Source organism: Macaca nemestrina, chromosome 3 (genome assembly GCF_043159975.1).
Source record: "Macaca nemestrina isolate mMacNem1 chromosome 3, mMacNem.hap1, whole genome shotgun sequence".
NCBI lineage: Eukaryota > Metazoa > Chordata > Mammalia > Primates > Cercopithecidae > Macaca > Macaca nemestrina.
The window spans coordinates 68,192,846-68,211,665 of record NC_092127.1 but is presented as its reverse complement, the minus strand read 5'-3'; the positions used below and the strand labels follow the sequence as shown (position 1 = coordinate 68,211,665).

Genomic DNA, 18,820 nt, shown 5'->3' with positions numbered 1-18,820 from the left:
CTATTATGTATAGACATTTGAACCAGGGACACCCATTTGATAATTAAAGTCCCAAATCTGGCATTCAGAAGCAGAGGAAATAAGTCTTGCTTCTTGCAGGAAAACATATTGCCAGAATTATTTCCGAGTGAGAGTTGTGTTATAACAGCCACTCAACTCAGGGGACATCCAGGATGACAGTGATGCAATTTAAGAATCTGTGGGTGTCATTTGCTATCACTCTCCTGTATCAGGAAATAGACTATAAATACATTCCTTTAGGTTCCTTGAATACCAAATAGCACATGGGATTCATCCATTCATCCTGAAAACTATATCCAGTGTTTGCATTTGTTTGGCTACATGATTGGTTTGTTAGTTTGCTTTTTTGAATTTGTGTTTAATGTTTAGATCTTTTACAGTCTGGGAAGAGACCTACAGATTAGCCATGAATTGCAGAAGCCTATTCTTCTCAGAGTTTTCTGTGGTTGGCAAGCTCAGGGCAGAGATGGCTCTTTTGATGATGGATATTGGCCAGTGTCCACCAAGGGAAAGAAATACTGGCTAAAGCCCCACAATCTTAGTGGGCCTGTATTTCTATATCACTCAGAAGAAGTCCAAATTTTCCTGGATCTGGGGGTTAGGACCTAAGTGTTCATGGAAACACCTGGTGACATCTTGCAACCAAAGTGCTCTAGTAAACTGGTGACAAGCTTTCTCTCTCATGGACCAGTGACTATCTCAGCAGATTTAGTGGCAAGACACTGTTGATAGCACACCTGAGAAAATGACAGATCTTCACAGCAGGAGGATGACTCTAAGCAGCTCCTTCAGCTATACCCGCCCGGAGAAGGAGGAAGGGCAGGCATGACAGCACCATGTATTCTGGGTGACATAAGCAAGTGACCCCTCCTACTAGTGTTTTAAAGGTTTCCTCCTTTTTAATGTGTACAATACAAGTGTTAACAAGAGTCTGAGTCAACGCAGATGCCAGAATTTCCGGGGACCTTTCCAGAAGAGCATGTGACCTGGATCCCCGCCATTCCATAGTGGATCTGCTTTCTTTCCCTTCGCTCTTCTCTTTCCGGCTATACTTAACAGGGTAGGTTTGTGTTAAATAAAACAATAACTTAGAAAATGGAGCTTATATTAAGAAAGCAGCTCAAAATTTACCTTGTTTCATTAAAAAAAATCAGGCAGTAAATTCTCCTGTTTGAGCTGTGAATTAATGCTTTGGTGGCTTTGAAGATGCCAGTTCCAGTCTACTGTTTATCCACAATGGGATCCAAAGCTTATGAAATCAGGCCTATTGGAGATTGTGCTATTTATAATGCCTAGCCCACCCCAATCAGCTTTATATTCTAGATACCAAATTTCCCTTTTAGATCATTATCCACTGTCTGTGGTTAATTATTGAGCTCCTACACCACTGGAAGGACAACGGGAACACACAACACATCACTTTTTGTATAATGCTCATTGCCCTGCTTCTAAATCCTAAACAAAGCATCATCATTTTAAGTTAGCAAGTTCCCATTCTTCCTTAGAGAATGCTAATTTGTGTGGACTGAGATAATATAGTGGAAAATATTTGCACAATAGCATGTTTTTATCGTAATTTTATATTTTGCTTAATTTTACAAGTAGCTAATATTATCAAATGTATTTATACTTGCCGTGAAAATATGGCATTATTAGCTTAATATTTTGCTTAGTTTTACAAAGTAGCTAATATTATAGAATGTAAGTATTTATAATTACACTGAGAAAATGACATTATTAGCTTCTTGGCTTTATAGACATAAATATATTTTTATTAAAATATATATCGATCACTTTAAGTTATAAAACATGTCTGGATTCTCTGAAGGTATTTTGGAACACAGTCATCAGCATTTATTAACATTTCTAGATTCTGTGTATGTCTACCACAATATCTTATCCAATACTTTATATAATGTTTCAGTTGCTTTCATATGCACTATTATTTTCGTCTTCATATCTACCCTGTAAAGAGGGAGTCAGGCATTTTCTGCATTTTCATGCCTACTCATTAAAGGTATCGCTTCTCAATGAGAGGTGTGACATTTGTGTTAAACTTTAATTCTAAAATATATGTTAAATGTTAAGTTGAAGATTGAAGTAAAAGAATAAAAGCCTTTTTGTAATCATGCTTTCCTTAAGGATTGTATTCATTTGAATTGAAGCATCGTGGTAACTATAAAACACAATGATTCTTTGCAAAAAGAAAACATTTCAATATAGAATGACTGTTATTGCTTACCTACAAATGTCCTAATCGGTTGATTTTTAACTTATTTCTAAATATAGAGATATTTTAACAAAGCCCAAGTATTTGCAATTTGTAGAAAAAAAAAGAGTAGGAGAAAAGGAAAAACCACGGCTCACATTGAAAATTACTGTATTTTAAGGCAAATTGGTAAACTGTTTTGAAGCCATGTATATGGAGCTTGATTAAAATAATTTATTACCTTTTCTTTATATGTTTACAATTTTGAGTCATATTAGAAAGACTCTTCATTTCCAAGAAATAGATTTACCCAGGTGTTATTCTGATACTTGTATGATTTCATTGTTAATGTTTAGATCTCTGATTAATTTGAGATTTATAAATAGTGTAACTTTTTCTTTTTCTCAAAAGCTACCACTTGTCCCAGACTCACTAATTAAAAAGCTCACCTTTATCAAGTACCCAATCACCAAACATCGTCTCCATCTTCAGCATTCATTGACATTGTATGTTTCTATGTATGTCTACCACAGTTTCTTATGCAATACTTTGTAGTGTTTAAATTGCTTTGTACCTGGGTTATTTCATATATACTTGGGTCTACTTCTTGGCCTTGCCCTTTACTGTGTCTGTTTATCTTTTCATGGGTCTATATCCACCGTTTTAATTATAGAGGCTTTATGACTTGGTACCTGCTAGGGTAAGCCATCTGCTTTTAAGATCATTGACCAGCTTCCATCCCAGCTCAGCGGTTCCTTTTTCTAGACACAAGCATTCAGGCTGTGGCTACATATTAGCGCCACTTGAATCACTTTTTAATTAACTCAGAATGTCTGCAGGTGGGGCCTGAGCAGTGGTGTTAAGAGCTCCCCAGGTGATCCTAATGTGTCTCCAAGCCTGAGAACTTCTGACTTAGGAAAATGTAGGCCTCTAATATTTATATGAAGGCAGAAGGGCTCTGCCATCTAGGATTAGGTTGTATCTAATTTACCATTTTATTCCTAATAGGTAACATAACATGTAGTATATCTTGGGAACAATGTATATTTTATGTACAAATAAACAGATATTCTAAAATGTGTTTATGACTTTTTCCTAAGGCTGGAGGCTAGGATTCCTGCCCACAAAACACTTTTAACTAGAAAATTTAAACAAATACATTCTAAGCATGTTCACATCCAATCATAAAAAAAAAAAAAAATTAAGGTAGGGAGACGGTGTCTTGTTCCTGGCTTTAGTAGGAATGCTTCTGATTTTCCCACATTAAGTGAGAATCTGGCATTATCCATTGACTCTTAGTTCACTAATGTATCAGGAATAAATATTAAATTTGGTTTAATATCATTTTTGTATCTTAAAACTTTTTCCTTTGATGTAATTATATAATTGATTTTATTAATACATTTCATAATATTGAAAATTTATTGCAGAATGAAAGACAATCTACTTGGTTCATGATTGTTTACTGTTCTAGTGGATTCTGTTTGCCAACCTTCTATTTTAGGAGTTTTCACTAATATTTGAGGAAAAGGCTTTATCAGGGTTAAGTGTCAAAGTTAAACTTTTCTTATAAAAATAATTTGGACATTTGCTTTTATTTTATTTGAAAAGTGTGATTTGCATTTGAGCTATGTGGTCCTTAAAGATATAGTATAATTCTTTGATAAAACCATATGGGCCTGTTGCCTTTGGTAGGGTTGGAGAATAGCTGATATGGTTTGGCTGTGTCCCCACCCAAATTTCACCTTGAATGGTAATAATCTCCACATGTCAAGGGCAGGGCCAGGTGGAGATAATTGAATCATGATGGCAGTTTTTCCCATACTGTTCTAGTGGTAGTGAATAAGTCTCACAAGATCTGATAGTTTTATAAATGGGAGTTCACCTGCACATGCTCTCTTGCCTGTTACCATGTAAGATGTGCCTTTGCTTCTCATTTGCCTTCTGCCATGATTGTGAGACCTTCCCAGCCATGTGGAATTGTGAGTCCATTAAACCTCTTTCCTTTATAAATTACCCAGTTTTGGGTAATTTCATTTTCAGTGTATTATCTGTACGTGGCATAGAGTTGTTTTGCTTTTAAGCTAACCTTATTTATTTTAATAGGTAAATTGAATCCATTTGCATTTATAAATATGACCAATATTTTTAATCTCTTTTTTTCAGTTATCTTATGTTGTATTTCCTGTGTGTCTTTCATTGAATACTCTGTTTTGTTTATTCTATGTTAAATATTTTGGTTTAAATGTGCATATTTTGGGTATGTCTTTATTAGCACTGTGAAAACAGACTAATACAGTAGCTCTTTCATAATTTTATCACTTCCTAATTTTCTATGAAAATTGGCCTTTTAGACTTCCTATCTCTAGAGGGGTCAATTTTGGATACATTATATATTTCTAGGATATTTCCCGCTTTCTTAGGTTGTCAAATGTATTCACCAAGAGTTGTGCAAATTGTTTGTTAGGAAATTAGTGATTTTCTTCAATGGTTATTTCCCCCTTTAGTTTCTTTGTGTATTTATGTGGTTTTTTTTTTCCATTTTTACTTGATTAAGAAAACTAAAGATTAATTTCCATTATAATTTTTTCATTATATATTTATTATATATTGTTTTATGTGTTTGGCTTATGCTGATATTCTTTTTTACTTTTATGAGTTAAATGTTTTATTCTTGGTTTTACTGGCATAACTATTGGAGGCTTTAGATTTTCTTTTTAGTCCTTTAAGGATTCAGATATGTCAAATTCTTATTTTAACTTTTAGAAATTCTGTAGTTTGGGATGTGTTTGCCTTTTGACCCCCAAATTTTTTTGTTTTATTAATAATAGGTTGGTGCAAAAGTAATTGAGGATTTGCCATTACTTTCAATGACAAAAACCACAATTATTTTTGCATCAACCTAATCTTATTGTACTTTGTGATCATATACTGTTGTTTATAACTTCTGCTTTTTGGAATTTTATTATTTTCCTGTTGCTGCCATAACAAATTAACACAAAGTTAACATCTTAAAATGAGACAAATTAATTTTATTACAGTTCTGTAGGTCATAAGTTAAGATGAGCTTGGCGAGTTCTCTGCTTGAGGTCTCACCAGCCTGAAATGAAGACATCAGCTGGCCTGGGCTTTTATATGGATGTTCTGGGGGAGAATCTGGTTCCAAGCTCGTTTAGGTTGGGGACAGAATTCAGTTCCATGTGGTTATACGACTGAGGTCCCCATGTCATTGGTGGCTAGAGACTAAAAGCCATTCCTCCTCATATTTTCTTTCCATGTGACTCCTTCCAGCAATAACAAGGCAAGCCTCTCTTAGGATTTGAATCTCTCTGAATTCAACTTCTGCCTCATCTCCTTAACTTTACCTGGAGAAAGTTCTCTGCTTTTAAGAGTTCATGTGATTAGATTGGGCACACCTAGATAATTCCAAATAATCTCTCTATTTTAAGGTTTATAACCTTACTTACATCTGCAAAGTGCCTTTTGTCATGTAATATATTCACAGGATCTGGGGAATCATGGCATAGACAGCTTTTGGGAGTCATTCTGCCTACCACAGGAACTTATCAAGGTTTCCTTTTGGACTTAACACATGGTAAAGTTTTTTTTTTTTCTTTCTTTTTTTTCTTGAGATGGAGTCTCGCTCTGTCGCCCAGGCTGGAGTGCAGTGTCCGGATCTCAGCTCACTGCAAGCTCCGCCTCCCAGGTTCACGTCATTCTCCTGCCCCAGCCTCCCGAGTAGCCGGGACTACAGGCTTCCGCCACGACGCCCGGCTAGTTTTTTGTGTTTTTTAGTCGAGACCGGGTTTCACCGTGTTAGCCAGGATGGTCTCGATCTCCTGACCTTGTGATCCACCCGCCTCGGCCTCCCAAAGTGCTGGGATTACAGGCTTGAGCCACCGCGCCCAGCAGGTAGTTTTTAAGTAGCCCATGTGCACCAGAAAAAGAAGGCTTTATTCTCTTATTATTCAAAATTTTATATATATACACTCATAGGACCTCCTTTGTTCATTATTTGTTAGATCTTCTATATCCTTACCTAGTATTGTCCATTTGACCTGTCTTTGGACCAAGAGTAGTATGGTACAATTTCTACCTTTTAGATTTTTTCAGTCTATTCCTTTTCAAAGTTTCTGCTTTATGTAGATTTTGTCTGCATTAAATAGTTCACAGATATTTATAACTTTATATCTCCATTGTAAATGGCATCTTTAACATTATAAAGATCCTCCTTTTTCTTTATTAATGATTTGGCTGACTTCTGCCTAGATTTCAAGACTATAGACTTAAACTCTACTCTCATTTGCATTTGACCAGTATACTTTCTGCCCATTTACTTTTAGAGTTTCTGAATAACTTCATTTTCAGTGTATTGTCTGTATGTGGCATAGAGTTGTTTTGCTTTTAAGCTGACCTTATTTATTTTAATAGGTAAATTGAATCTTTTTGCTTTTTAAATATGACCAATATTTTTAATCTCTATTTTTTCAGTTATTTTATGTTGTATTTCCCATGTGTCTTTCATTGAATAGTCTGTTTTGTTTATTCTAGTTTGAATATTTTGGTTTAAATGTGCATATTTTTGTACTAATGACTTTTAGCCTAATACTTTTAAATAATTCTCTAGCCCTCCTTTTTCTTTACTTAGGCTTTTATTATTACATTTATTAGCATTAAGAAATATCTTTTAACTACTGTCTATTATTTGTGCACCAATCCATGAGCTAATTTTGTCTTCTCCTTTTCTTTCCCTTCTCCTTTCATTTTTTAGTTTTTAAAGCATACATTGATAGGCTTTTATTCCACATTTGTTTTAATCTAAATTCTCATTAGTAGTTTTCTGTAGAAGGTCCCCTGATCAGCTATGATGAAGTTCATCTTCTAGTTGATTCCTTAGAAAGATGTAGAAATTCCTACATCTACAAGTATGTAGATGAAATATATCCTTGAGTTCTTGCATGCTTTTCTATGGCCTTTGTCTTAGTCTGCTCAGTGTTGCTATAAAGGAATACTGGAGACTAGGTAATTTATAAAGATAAAAAGGTTCATAGGGCTCACAATTCTGACGTCTGAAAAAGTGCAAGATTGTACATTTGCATCTAGAGAGGGCCTCAGGATGCTTCCAGTCATGGTGGAAGGTGCAAGCACATGCAGAGATCACATGGTGAGAGGAAGCAAGACAAGGAGGAGGGAGGTATCACCCTCTTTTTAATATTCAGCTCTCTCAGAAGCTAATAGAATGGAAAATTATTCCTGAGGAAGGGCATTAATCTATTTACAAGAAATTCATTCCCATGACCCAAACACCTGCCTTAAGGTCCCACCTTCAACATCAGGGATCAAATTTCAACATGAGGTTTAGAGGCGACAAATAACAGCTTTAATACAAACCTTTTGCCTCCTTTAGTATGTTGCTATTGAAAAAGCATTCTTACAGCAACCTACTTTTCTTTCTTTTCTAAGAGACTTCATCTATTTGCTTGGAAGCCAGAGAATTATTTTTGTCTTTGAGACTCCATTGTTTTACTACGATATGAATCAGCAATGAACTTCTGGATCATTATCAGGTATTTAGTGGACACAAGGGTACTTTCAACATGTAAATGTAATGGCGTGTGTCTGTGAGTGTATGTGTGTGTGTTAGAAAAGATTTCAAGTATACTTTTAAATACAGTATTCTTTCTAATTTTATTTTTTCTCTTTTTAGAAAAAAATTTTTTTTCTAAAAAAAAACTCATTATATATAATATAAACAGAATCTTCTTTCCCTATATGCTATATGTCTCACTTTCTTTATTTTATTACTTTTCTTTTTTTTTGTCTTTAAAAAATTTTGTTTTTCCATAGGTTATTGGGGTACAGGTGGTATGTGGTTACATGAGTAAGTTCTTTAGTGGTGATTTGTGAGATTTTGGTGCATCCATCACCCGAGCAGTATACAGTGCACCAAAGTGCCCAAAGTCCATTGTATCATTCCTATGCCTTTGTGTCCTCATAGCTTAGCTCCCACATACCAGTGAGAATATACAATGTTTGTTTTTTTTCATTCCTGAGTTACTTCACTTGGAATAATAGTCTCCAGTTTCATCCAGGTCACTGCAAATGCCATTAATTCATTTTTTTAATGGCTGAGAGAGGATTCCATTATGTGTGTGTGGAGACATATATGTATTCAGTTTCTTTATCCACTCGTTGATTGATGGGCATTTGGGTTGGTTCCACAATTTTGCAATTGAGAATTGTGCTGCTACAAACATGTGTGTGCAAGTATCCTTTTCATATAATGATTTATTTTCCTCTGGGTAGATACCCAGTAGTGGGATTGCTGGATCAAATGGTAGTTCTACTTTTAGTTCTTTAAGGAATCTCCACATTGTTTTCCATAGTGGCTATACTAGTTTATATTTTCCCACCAGCCGTGTAGAAGAGTTCCCTGATCACCGCATCCACGCCAACATCTACTGTTGTTTTATTATGGCCGTTCTTGCAGAAGTAAGATGGTATTGCATTGTGGTTTTGATTTGCATGTCCCTGATCATTAGTGATGTTGAGCATTTTTTCATATGTTTGTTGGCCATTTGTATATCTTCTTTTGAGAATTGTCTATTCATGTCCTTAGCCCACTTTTTCATGGAATTTTTTTTCTTACTGATTTGTTTGACTTTGTTGTAGATTCTGGATATTAGTTTTTTGTCAAATGTAGAGATTGTGAAGATTTTCTCTCACTCTGTGGGTCTGTTTACTCTGCCGACTATTCCTATTGCCTTGCAAAAGCTCTGTAGTTTAATTAAGTCCTAGCTATTTATCTTTGTTTTTATTGCATTTGCTTTGAGTTCTTGGTCATGAAATCTTTGCCTAAGCCAATGTCTAGAAGGGGCTTTCCAGTGTTATCTTCTAGAATTTTTATAGTTTCAGGTCTTGGATTTAAGTTCTTGATGGATCTTGGTTGATTTTTGCATAAGGTGAGAGATGAGGATCCAGTTTCATTCTCCTACATGTGACTAGCCAGTTATCCCAGCACCATTTGTTGAAAAGGGTGTCCTTTCCCCAATTTATGTTTTTGTCTGCTTTGTCGAAGATCAGTTGACTGTAAGTATTTGTGTTTATTTCTGGGTTCTCTATTCTGTTCCAGGGGTCTATGTGCCTTTTTTTTTTTTTTTTTTTTTTTTTTGAGATGGAGTCTCACTCGTTGCCCAGGATCGAGTGCAGTAGCGAGATCTCGGCTCACTGCCAACTCCACCTCCTGGCTTCAAGCGATTCTCCTGCCTCAGCCTCCTGAGTAGCTGGGACTACAGCTGCACACCACCACACCCAGTTATTTTTTTTAATTTAGGAGAGATGGGGTTTCACCATATTGGCCAGGCTGGTCTTGAACTCCTGACCTCAGGTGATCCACCTGCCTCAGACTCCCAAAGTGCTGGGATTACAGGCATAAGCCATCACACCTGGCCTTTATGTGCCTATTTTTATACTAGTACCATGCTGTTTTGGTGACTATGGTCTTATAGTATAGTTTCAAATCAGGTAGTGTGATGCCTCCAGATTTATTCTTTTTGCCTCATATTGCTTTGGCTATGCGGGCCCTTTTTTGGTTCCATATGCCGTTTAGGATTGTTTTTTCTCATATCGCAAAGAATGATGGTAGTATTTTGACGGTTATTGTTTTGAATTTGTAGCTTACTTTTGGCAGTATGGTCATTTTCACAATATTGATTCTACCTATCCATGAGCATGGGATGTGTTTCCATTTGTTTGTGTCATCTATGATTTCTTTCTGCAGTGTTTTATAGTTTTCCTTGTAGAGGTCTTTTGCCTTCTTGGTTAGATATGTTGCTAAGTATTTTATTTTTATTTTTTGCAGCTTTTGTAAAAGTGGTTTTTTATTTGATTCTCTGCTTGGTTGCTGTTGGTGGACTTAAGAGGTACTGATTTGTGTAAATTAATCTTGTATCCAGAAACTTTGCTAAATTTCATCAGTTCTAGGAGGTTTCTGTAGGAGTCTTTAGGATTTTTTAGGTAAACAATCATATCCTCAGCAAACAGCAAGTTTGACTTCCTCTTTACAAATTTGGATGACCTTTCTTTCTTTCTCATGTCTGATTACTCTGACTAGGACTTCCAGTACTATGTTGAAGAGGAGTGGTGAGAGTGGGCATCCTTGTCTTGTCCCAGTTGTCAGAGGGAATGCTTTCAACTTTTCCCCATTTAGTATTATGTTGGCTGTGGGTTTCTCATAGATGGCTTTTATTACATTCAGGTGTGTCCCTTGTATGCTGAATTTGCTGAGAGTTTTAATCATAAAGGATGCTGGATTTTTGTCAAATGCTTTTTCTGCATCTATTGAGATGATCATGTGATTTTTGTTTTTAATTCTGTTTATATGGTGTATCACGTTTATGGACTTTCCTATGTTAAACTATCCCTGCATCCCTGGTATGCAACCCACCTGATCATGGTGTGTTATCTTTTTGATATGTTGTTGGATTCAGTTAACTAGTATTTTGTTATGGATGTTTGCATCTATGTTTCAGGGATATTGGTCTGTAGTTTTCTTTTTTGTTTATGTCCTTTCTTGGTTTTGGTATTAGGGTGATGCTGACTTCATAGAATGAATGAGGGACAGTTTCCTCTTTCTTTTTCTTGTGGAATAGTGTTGAAAGGATTGGTACCAATTCTTCTTTGAATGTCTGTTAGAATTCTGCTGTAAATTCATCTGGTCCTGGACTTTTGTTTGTGGGTAATTTTTTAAATTACATTTCGTTCTCAAGGCTTGTTATTGGTCTGTTCAGGGTGTCTAAATCTTCCCGATTTAAGCTAGAAGGGTTGTATTTTTCCAGGAATTTACCTATCTCTTCTAGGCTTTCTAGTTTATGGGCACAAAGGTGTTCATAGTAGCCTTGAATGATCGTTTGTATTTCAGTGGTGTCCATTGTAATATCTCCCATTTAGTTTCTTAATGAGATTATTTGGATTTTCTCTTTTTTTTCCTTGTTAATCTTGTTAGTGGTCTATCAATTTTATTTATCTTTTCAAAGAATCAGCTTTTGGTTTCATTTATCTTTTGTATTTTTTGTTTTTGTGGTTTCAGTTTCATTTAGTTCTGCTCTGATCTTAGTTATTTCCTTTATTCTGCTGGGTTTGGGTTTTATTTGTTTTTGTTTCTTTAGTTCTTGAAGTGTGACCTTAGAATGTCAGTTAGTGCTCTTTCAGTCTGTTTGATGTAGGCATTTAGGACTATGAACTTTCCTCTTTGTACAGCCTTTGCTGTATCCCAGAGGATTTTAATAGGTTGTTTCATTATTGTCGTGCATTTCAAAGAATTTTTTAATTTCTATCTTGATTTTGTTTTTGACCCAGTGCTTATTCAGGAGCAGGTTATTTAATTTCCATGTATTTGCATGAATTTGAAGGTTCCTTTTTCAGTTGATTTCCAGTTTTATTCCACTGTGGTCTTACAGAGTACTTGATATAATTTTAATTTTCTTAAATTTATTGAGGCTCATTTTATGACCTATCATATGATCTATCTTGGAGAATGTTCCATGCACTGTTGAATAGAATGTGTATTCTGTGGTTGTTGGATGAAATGTTCTGCATATATCTGTTAAGTCCATTTCTTCCAAGGTATAATTAGAATCTGTTGTTTCTTTGTTTTCTGTCTTGGTGGCCTGTCTAGTGCTGTCAGTGGAGTATTGAAGTTCCCTACCATTATTGTGTTGTTGTCTATCTCATTTCTTAGGTCTAATAGTAATTGTTTTATAAATTTGAGAGCTCCAGTGTTAGGTGTACATGTATTTAGGATTGTGGTATTTTTTCTGTTGGACAAGGCTTTTACCATTATATAAGGTTCCTCTTTTTCTTTACTGCTGTTGCTTTAAAGTTTGTTTTGTCTGATGTAAGAATAGCCACTCTTCTTGCTTTTGGTGTCCATTTGCATAAAATACCTTTTTCCACCCCTTTATTTTAAGTTTATGTAAGTTCTTATGTGTTAGGTAAGTCTCTTGAAGGCAGCAGATAGTCGGTTGGTAAATTCTTATCCATTCTGCAATTCTGTATCTTTTAAGTGGAGCCTTTAGGCCGTTTATATTCACAGTTAGTGTTGAGATGTGTGGTACCATTGCATTCATCATGCTATTTGTTGCCTGTGTACCTTGGATTTTTGTTTTTTGTTTTTGCTTTTTAAATTGTATTTTTGTTTTATAGGTCCTGTTTGATTGATAATTTGAGGAGTCTGTTTTGATGTGTTTCTGAGATTCTTTTCAAGATTTAGAGCTCCTTTTAGCAGTTCTTGTAGTGGTGGCTTGGTAGTGGCAAATTCTCTCAGCATTTGTTTTTCTGAAAAAAGACTATATCTTTCCTTCATATGTGATGCTTAGTTTTGCTGGATACAAAATTCTTAACTGATAATTGTGTTTGAAGAGGCAGAAGATAGTGCCCCAGTCCCTTCTAGCTTGTAAGGTTTCTGCTAAGAAATCTGCTGGTAATCTGATAGGTTTTCCTTTATAGGTTACCTGGTGCTTTTGCCTCACATCTCTTAAGATTCTTTCCTTCATCTTAACTTTAGTTAACCTGATGACAGTGTGCCTAGGCGATGATCTTTTTGTAACAAATTTCCCAGGTGTTCTTTGTGCTTCTTATATTTGGATGTCTAGGTCTTTAGCAAATCCAGGGGAGTGTCTCTCAATTATTCCCCCAAATATGTTTTCCAAGCTTTTAGATTTCTCTTCTTCCTCAGAAACGCTGATTATTGTTAGGTTTGGTCATTTATAATCCCAGACTTTTTGGAGGCTTTGTTCATATTTTCTATGTTTTCTTTTCTTTGTCTCTGTTGGATTAAGTTTTTTCAAAGACCTTGTCTTTGTGCTGTGATGTTGTTCCTTCTACTTGTTCAATTCTATTGCTGAGACTTTCCAGAGCATTTTGCATTTCTATATGTGTGTCCAATGTTTCCTGAAGTTTTTACTGTTTTTTCTTTATGTTATCTATTTCCTTGAATGTTTCTCCCTTTGCTTCTTGTATTGTTTTTTGGATTTTCTTGCATTGGGCTTGGCCTTTCTCTGGTGTCTCCCTGATTATCTTAATAACTAACCTCCTGAATTCTTTGTAGGTAAATCAGGGATTTCTTCTTGGTTTGGATCCATTGCTGGTGAGCTAGTGTGAATGTTTGGGGGTGTCAAAGAGCCCTGTTTTGTCATATTACCAGAGTTGGTTTTTCTGATTTCCTCTCATTCGGGTAGGCTCTATCACAGGGAAGGTCTAGGGATGAAGGCTGCTGTTCAGATTCTTTTGTCCCACAGGGTGTTCCCTTGATGTTGTACTCTCCTTCTTTTCCTAGAGATGTGGCTTTCTGAGAGCTGAGCTGCAGTGATTATTATCTCTTTTCTATGTCTAGCTACCCAGCAGGTCTATCCAGCTCCAGGCTGGTACTGGGTGTTGTCCACACAGAGACTTGTGATATAAACAGTCTATGGGTCTCTAAGCTGTGGATACTAGCACCTGTTCCAGTCAGGTGGCAATGAGGTGAAATGGACCTTGTGGGTTGGTTCCACGTTTGCATTTGCAAATTGTGCTGCTATAAACATGCGTGTGCAAGTGTCTTTTATTTTCCTCTGGGTAGATACCCAGTAGTGGGATTGCTGGATCAAATGGTATTTCTACTTTTAGTTCTTTAAGGAATTTCCACATTGTTTTCCATAGTGGTTGTGCTAGTTTACATTCCCACCAGCAGTGTAGAAGTGTTCCCTGTTCACTGCATCCATGCCAACTTCTATTATTTTTTCATTTTCTGGTTATCGCCATTCTTGCAGTAGTAAGATGGTATTGCACTGTGGTTTTGATTTGCATTTTCCTTATAATTAGTGATGTTGAGCATTTTTTTGTATACTTGTTGGCCATTTGTATATCTTCTTTTGAGTATTGTCTGTTCATGTCCTTAGCCCATTTTTTCATGGAATTTTTTTTTTCTTGCTAATTTGTTTGTGGTAGATTCTGGATATTAGTTTTTTGTTAAATGTATTGATTGTGAAGATTTTCTCTCACTCTGTGAGTTGTCTGTTTACTCTGCTGACAGTTCCTTTAGCCATGCAAAAGCTCTTTAGTTTAATTATGTCCTAACTATTTCTTTGTTTCTATTTGCTTTTGCATTTCTTGTTCATGAAATACTTGCCTAGGTTGATATCTAGAAGAGTTTTTCCAATATTACCTTCTAGAAGTTTTATAGTTTCAGGTCTTAGACTTAAGTCCTTGATCCATCTTCAGTTGATTTCTGTATAAGATGAGAGATGAGGACCCAGTTTTATTCATCTACGTGTGGCTTGCAAATTATTCCAGCACTATTTGTTGAAGAGGGTGTCCTTTTCTCACTTTATGTTTTTGTTTGCTTTGTCAAAGATCAGTTGGCTGTAAGTATTTGGTTTTATTTCTGGGTTCTCAATTCTGTTCCGATGGTCTATGTGCCTACTTTTATACCAGTACCATGCTGTTTTGGTTATGATGGCCTTATAGTATAGTTTGGAATCAGGTAGTGTGATGCCTCCAGATTTGTTCTTTGTGATTAGTCTTGCTTTGGCTATATGGACTCTTTTTTGGTTCCATATGAATTTTAAGATTTTTTTTTCTAGTTCTGTGAAGAATGATGTTGGTGTTTGGATGGGAATTGCATTGAATTTGTAGATTGTTTATTTCAATACGGTCATTTTCACAATATTGATTCTACCCATCCATGAGCATGGAATATGTTTCCATTTGTTTGGGTCAATTATCATTTCTTTCAGCAGCGTTTTATAGTTTTCCTCATAGAGGCCTTTTGCCTCTGTGGTTAGGTATGTTCCTAAGTATTTTATTTTATTTGCCACTATTGTAAAAGGGGTTGAGTTCATGATTTGATTCTCAGCTTGGTTGCTGTTGGTGTATAGAAGAGCTACTAATTAGTGTACTTTAATTTTGTATCCAGAAACTTTGCTGAATTCTTTGATCAGTTCTAGGAGCTTTCTGGAGGAGTCTTTAGGGTTTTTGAGGTAAATAATCACATCATCAGCAAACAGCAACAGTTTGACTTCCTCTACAAATCTGGATGACCTTTATTTCTTTCTCTTGTCTAATTGCTCTGGCTAGGACTTCCATTAGTATGTTGAGAATTGGTGAAAGTCGGCATCCTTGTCTTGTTCTAGTTGTGAGAGGGAATGCTTTTTAACTTTTCCCCATTTTTTAGTATTATGTTGGTTGTAGGTTTGTCATAGATGGATTTTATTACATTCAGGTGTGTCCCTTGTATGATTTTGCTGGTGGATTAATTTTTGATATGTTGCTAGATTCGGTTAGCTGGTATTTTGTTATGAATTTTTGCGTCTATGTTCATCAGGGATATTGCTCTGTAGTTTTCTTCTTTGAATATGTCCTTTCCTGGTTTGGGTATTAGGGTGATACTGGCTTCATAAAATGGATTAGTGAGGATTTCTCCTTTTTCTAACTTGTGGAATAGTGTCAATAGGATTGGTACCAATTCTTCTTTTAATGTCTGGTAGAATTCTGCTGTGAATCCATCTGGTCCTGGACCATTTTTATTGGTAATTTTTTTATTATGGTTTCAATCTCACTGCTTGTTGTTGGTGTGTTCAGGGTATCTAATTCTTCTTGATTCAAGCTAGGGAAGTTGTATCTTTCCAGGAATTTTTCCATATCCTTTTGGTTTTGTAGTTTATACATCTAAAGCTGTTCATAGTAGCCCTGAATGATCTTTTGTATTTCTGTGGTGTCAGTTGTTATATTTTTAGTTTTGTTTCCTAATGAACTTACTTGGATTTTCTCTCATCTTCTCTTGGTTAATCTTGCTAATGATCTATCAATTTTATTTATCTTTTCAAAGAACCAGATTTTCATTTCATTTTTATCTTTTGTATTACTTTTTTCTGGTTTCAATTTCTTTTAGTTATGCTCTAATCTTGGTTATTTCCTTTCTTCTGCTGGGTTTGGGGTTTGTTTTTGTTTTAATAGTTCCTTGAGGTATGACCTTAGATTATCTGTTTGTGCTGTTTTAGACTTTTTGGTGTAGGCATTTAAGGCAATGAACTTTCCTCTTAGCATTGCCTTTGCTGTATCCTAGAGGCTTTCATAGGTTATGTCATTACTGTCATTCAGTTTGAAGAATGTTTACATTTCAGTCTCGATTTCATTTTTACCCATTGCTCATTCAAGAATAGGTTATTTAATTTTCGTGTATTTGCATGGTTTTGAAGATTCCTTTTGGAGTTCATTTTTAGTTTTAGTCCACTGTGGTCTGCGAGAGTACTTGATAAAAATTTCAATTTTCTTAAATTTACTGAGGTTCGTTTTATGGCCTATCATATGGTCTATCTGGGAGGAAGTTCCATGTGCTGATTAATAGAATGTATGTTCTTCACTTGTTGGGTAGAATATTCTGTAAATATCTGTTAAGTCCATTTGTTCCAGGATGTATTTTAAATCCTATGTTTCTTTGTTTACTTTCTGTCTTGACGCCCTGTCTAATGCTGTCAGTGGAGTATTGAAGTCCTCCACTAATATTGTGTTGCTCTCTATCTCATTTCTTAGATTTATTGGTAATTGTTTTATGAATTCAGGAGTTCCAGTGTTAGATGTATATATATTTAGGATTGTGATAGTTTCCTGTTGAGCAAGGCCTTTTATCATTATATAATGTCTCTTTTCCTCCTTTTAATTGCTGTTGCTTTAAAGTTTGTTTTTTTCTGATATAAGAATGGCTACTGCTGCTTGCTTTTGGTGTCTATTTGCATGGAATGTCTTTTTCCACCCCTGTACCTTAAGTTCATGTGAATCCTCATATGTTAGGACTTGTGAGGTAAGAATTGGTAAATTCTTATCTGTTCTACAATTCTGTATCTTTTAAGTGGAACATTTAGGCCATTTACCTTCAATGTTAGTATTGAGATGTGAGGTATCATTCCATTCATTGTGCTATTTGTTACCTGTGTAATGTGGTTTTCTGGCTTTTTTAAAAATACATTTTGTTGTATAGGTCCTGTGAGATTAATGCTTTAAAGAGGTTCTGTTTTGATATGTTTCTAGGATTTGTTTCAAGATTTAGAGCTCCTTTTAGCAGTTCTAGTAGTGCTGGCTTGGCAGTGGTGAATTCTGTCAGCATTTGTTTGTCTGAAAAAGACTCTATCTTTCCTTCCTTTATGAAGCTTAATTTTGCTGGATACAAAATTCTTGGCTGATCATTATTTTGTTTGAGGAGGCTAAAGATAGTGCCCCAATCCCTTCCAGCTTATATGGTTTCTGCTTAGAAATCTGCTGTTAATCTGTTAGGTTTTCCTTTATAGGTTACCTGGTCCTTTTGCCTCACATCTCTTAAGAGTCTTTCCTTCACCTTAAATTTAGTTAACCTAATGACAGTGTGCCTAGGTGAAGATCTTTTTGTGATGAATTTCCCAGGTGTTCTTTGAGCTTTTTGGATTTGGATGTCTAGGTCTCTAGCAAGGCCAGGGAAGTTTTACTCAATTATTTCCCCAAATATGTTTTCCAAGGAGCTTTTAGATTTCTCTTCTTCCTCAGGAACACCAATTATTCTTAGGTTTGGTCGTTTAGCATAATCCTAGACTTCTTGGGGGCTTTGTTCATATTTTCTTATTCTTTTTTCTTTGTCTTTGTTGGATTGGGTTAATTAGAAAATCTTGTCTTTGAGCTCTGAAATTCTTTCTTCTACTTGATTGATTGTACTGCTGAGACTTTCCAGAACCTTTTCATTTCTATAAGTGCATCCATTTTTTCCTGAAGTTTTGACTTTTTTATATTTATACTATTTCTCTAAATATTTCTCTCAACTTCTTGTATTGTTTTTTGGATTGTCTTGCATTGGGCTTCACCTTTCTCTGGTGCCTCCCTGATTAGCTTAATAACTAACCTCTTGAACTTTTTTTTAGGTAAATCAGGGATTTCTTCTTCATTTGAATCCATGGCTGGTGAGCTAGTGTGATTTTTTTGGGTGTATTAAAGAGCCTTGCTTTGTCATATTACTAGAGTTGGTTTTCTGGTTCTTTCTCATTTGGGTAGGCTCTGTCACAGGGAAAGTCTAGGGCTGAAGGCTGATGTTCAGATTCTTTTGCCTCACAGGGTATTCCCTTGATGTTGTACTCCCTTGCTTTTCCTAGGGATGTGGCTTCCTGTGAGCTGAGCTGCAGCAGTGATTGTTATCTCTCTACTGGATCTAGCCACCCAGGAAGTCTACTTGGCTCCAGGCTGGTGCTGGTGGTGGTCTGCACAGAGTCATGTGATGTGAACTGTCTGAGTCTCTCACCAGCACCTCTTCCGCGGAAAGTGGCATTTGGGTGAAATGGACTCTGTGAGGGTTCTCTGCTTTGGTTGTTTAATGTACTATTTTTGTGCTGGTTGGCCTCCTGCCCAGAGGTGGTGCTTTCCACAGAGCATCTGCTGTGGTAGTGTGGGGAGGAGCAGGCGATGGGTGGGGTGCTATTACTCCCAAGAGTATAAGACCTTTGTCTTCAGCTACCAGGGTGGACAGGGAAGGACCACTAGGTGGGGGCAGGGCTAGGCATGCCTGAGCTTAGACTCTCCTTTGGTGGGTCTTGCTGT

General features: G+C 36.0%; 1 long non-coding RNA gene across 10 annotated transcripts in view; it reads left to right on the top strand.

Annotated features, from left to right (window-relative positions):
* Positions 1–18,820, top strand: part of LOC105486157 (uncharacterized) — a 171,993-nt gene that overhangs the window by 16,317 nt on the left and 136,856 nt on the right. For all 10 annotated transcript variants that reach the window (XR_011621008.1, XR_011621010.1, XR_011621012.1 and 7 more), the window contains exon 2: positions 7,694–7,797. This is a non-coding gene — a long non-coding RNA (uncharacterized lncRNA). The remainder of the gene's footprint in view (positions 1–7,693; positions 7,798–18,820) is intronic.